Here is a 3,432-nt window from a genome sequence, read left to right as displayed (position 1 = left end):
GTTGTCCGTCTGAGGGGTGTTGGGGCAGCCCACGCCGAGCAGCCTGCGCTTTCCTGGGGGCCCCGTGTCGCACACCTTGCTGGGTGTAGGAGCCTAGACCGAGGCGGTGCCCTCTGTGATAAGGACAGGTTTCTACAACAGCTAAGGATCGGGACATACCTGTCCCCAAGACCTCTGGTTTTGCAAAGGGTCTCAAGTCAGGCCACGGGGTACAAAGCCCAGCTCCTCCGCTGACTTCCAGCCCCAGGTCTTGGGCAAGAAAAGCCCTCACCCAGCCTTGGCCTCTAGCAGTTTCCAGAACCAGGGCCGGGGGTCCTGCCGGTGCCCTGCATTGGCACCTTCCGTGTGGTGGGTAGAAGACCCCTCCCCTCCTCAGACTGTCCCCCCAGGGGGCAGACAGTGACACCCGGCCATGTGGGTGAGGGCAGTGAGCTGGCGGAGGGCGGTATCTCCTCCCACGCCCACCACGCACACTGCTGGGGGCCACCAAGCCTCCGGGCCTCCCTCCTGAGACCAAGCAGTGCTGTGGGGTGGGAGGCAGAGCTCAAGTGGCCCTGGTGGCTCTGCCCTCTGAGCCGCAGCCTCCTCGGCTGTGGAGTTGATGCTGCGTCCTTGACGGTTTGGGGTCACCTGAGGATGAGCTGGATGTGGTGGGGACAATGACAGTGCCTGGAGGCTCTTGACCGGGGTCTGCCCGGTGCCACCTCTCGTCCCGCGCCCGCCCCCCCACGCCCCAGCTGCTCTTGAGTGCAGGGGAGGCCGAGGTGGGGTCTGAGCCCGGCAGGCCAGGCTCGGCTCGGCTCCGACTCCGGCTGACCCTCAGGGCCTTCAGCTCCGAGCCTCTACACCAGGTGGCTGCGGTTACCATCCCCAGGAGGGAGGCCAGCTCTCAGACAGCTCACAGTGCCAGGGCTATGTGTCCACTTGTCCAGGGCAGCCCTGTTGTTGGAGGTGGGACTGTGGCCCCAGGCCCCCTCCTGGCCCCAGGCCTGGCAGCTCCCTCGGGGAGTGCTGACCTCCCAGCTGCCCCTCCAGCTGCTGTTGGTGAAAAACAACTTTTTCGGGGCTGCCTGCTGCAGCCAGAAAGTTGTGTAACTCAGGCCCACGCCCCACAGGGCTCCGCTGTCCCCTGGGTGTACCCTGGGGCTGTAAACAGGGCACTCAGCAGCCACGCTGCCCCCACTCCTGGCCTCCGCTAACACCTGGAGTCCTGGGAGGCTGTTCCATTGTCTGCCTGACAAGGGGCACTGAGGCCCTGAGAGGGAAGGGCTCGCTCCAGGTCTCGCATGGGCTGTGGCTGACCTCCAGGCAACTGCCTGCCCCTCAGGCAGCTGTGGCCACAGCTGCTGCAGGACAAACGTCCGCTCTGCAACAGGGAGACCTTCAAGAGGTCAGGACCTCCAGGAGGGCGGACAGCTTCTGCCCCAGCAGTCACCCTGCCAGTGGACACCCTCCCCCTCACCCCCCAGTTCCTTCCAGCACATGTTGACCATAGAGGAACATTCTGGAAAGGTTCCCAGCTGAGGGGAGAGGGGCACCTGTGGCTGTGCCCAGGCTTGAGGCCAGCCTGGGGAGGGGCCGGCCGCTTTCTGCCAGAGAGGGCGCCGGACCCTCCCTCCCAGGCCCTGGTCCACAGTCATCAGGCCCTTCTGGCCCGGCCTGGCCCTTGTTCTCATGGGCAGCCTTGGGTTTGTACTGTGACTCCCCTGCCTGGACCATTCTCCCAGGGCCCTGCTTCCTCCCCACTGACCTTCCCCTCCAAGACCAACTGAGAAGTGGCCCCCTTAGTGTCCGCTTCAACCCCTGGAGCCCCAGGATGTCACCGTATGTGGCAAAAGGGACTTTGCAGATGGGATCAAGTTAAGGAGGCTAAATGAGGAGGTGATCCTGGGTCACACAGGGGCCTGGTGCAATCCCAGGGTCCTGAGGGGGCTGAGGGGTCACACAGAGAGGAGAGCACAAGGGCTGGCGACCACGGGGAGGGCCGATGGCAGATGGCCTCTACAGCTGACAGGCAGGGCAGGGTCGCACTGCAGCCACCAAGACCTCAGCCCAGGCGGACACTGCCCAAGTCCAGCCTCCACGACTGCAAAGAATACAGCCTGCGGCTGGAACCCACAAAGTCGGTGATGGTCTGTCACAACGGCCCCGGGAAACTCCTGTGCTCTCTAAAACTTGTCTCAAACTTGAGTCCCTCCCGGAAGCCCGGGCCCTGCCTGCGTCACGGAGCTGAGGGACCCGGCCAGCCGCGGCTCCAGGCATCAGCTGATCTTGGCGTTCATTCGGATCTTGAGTTCTCTCCCCTGGAGCGCCAGCTCCGTGTGCTCACGGACTTTGCTTATCACAGCTGTGTCCCCAGAGCCCACCAGTGCCCGGAAAATGGCAGGTGTCCGGGGAATACATTTTTCTTGGGACCTAGAAGTCCAGCTTGGTTCTGGGACTCTGGGCTCAGGCTGGCCACGTCACTCCAAACCAGACCCCAGGATGCCCGGGAATGCGGGGAATGCCAGGGAATGCCGGGGAATGCCAGGGAATGCCGGGAAGCCTGGGGTGTGAGACCCAGAAAGGAGAGGGGTGGCAGGGGCTGCACTTCACCACTGGGCTCCCTGAGGCTAGGGTCCTCTCTGGTTTGGAGGAGCAGCGTCCACATCAGCAACGCTCCTCCACTAGGGTAGGCTCGTGCTGTCCGTGATACCCCAGCCATCTTCAGCCCCTCTCTGGGACCATGAGGCTCTGGGGACACCCAGACCAGGAGAGCCCCAGGAAGTGGAGGCCCTGTCCTCTCCACCTCAGTCTCCACCTCTGACCTGCTCCTTCTTCAGGAGAAGAGACTTCCGCTCCTGCACTCCGGGGCCACCCTCCCTCCCTCTAGAGCCCCTAACTGGGAGGCCCCCTCTTCCTGGGCTGCCCACATGCTCTCCGCTGACCGCCTGTCTTCACCCACACACTGGTCCCAAGCCACACTTACCTCCCTGTCCCCAAAGAGCTGAGTTCTACCTGCTCAGGTCCAGAGCTGGTGGCCACTCCAAACCCAGGTGAGCAGAGGTAAGAGGGAAGTGCCCAGCCCACCCGCGTGCACACGCCCACGGCTCCCCAGGACGGCTTGCTCCGACCCGAGAGCATGCGGGGTGCTGGGCCTGCTGAGGACTGGCAAGCTTGGGTGCTTTTATGTTTTCAAGGTCATTTTTATTATGAAGGGCGACACATGCAGAAAAGTACCCCAAGTCTGCTAGCTCGTTGCATGACCTCAAAGCCACCGCACACCCATCACCTGGGGCCGGAGACAGCGGGGGCCCCCTCCAGCCTCATGGAGGACCTAGCTTCCTTCCTCTGGGGGCTCCCACGGCGGGCAGCAGGACGTCCCCTGCACCCTCAGCCCTCACCAACACAGCCGCTCTGTCCGTGCTCCGCCCATCTGGCTTCCAAGCTCCA

This window comes from Marmota flaviventris, chromosome 7 (genome assembly GCF_047511675.1).
Source record: "Marmota flaviventris isolate mMarFla1 chromosome 7, mMarFla1.hap1, whole genome shotgun sequence".
NCBI classification, from domain to species: domain Eukaryota; kingdom Metazoa; phylum Chordata; class Mammalia; order Rodentia; family Sciuridae; genus Marmota; species Marmota flaviventris.
The sequence above is the reverse complement of the archived record's forward strand: the minus strand, read 5'-3'. Positions refer to the sequence as shown.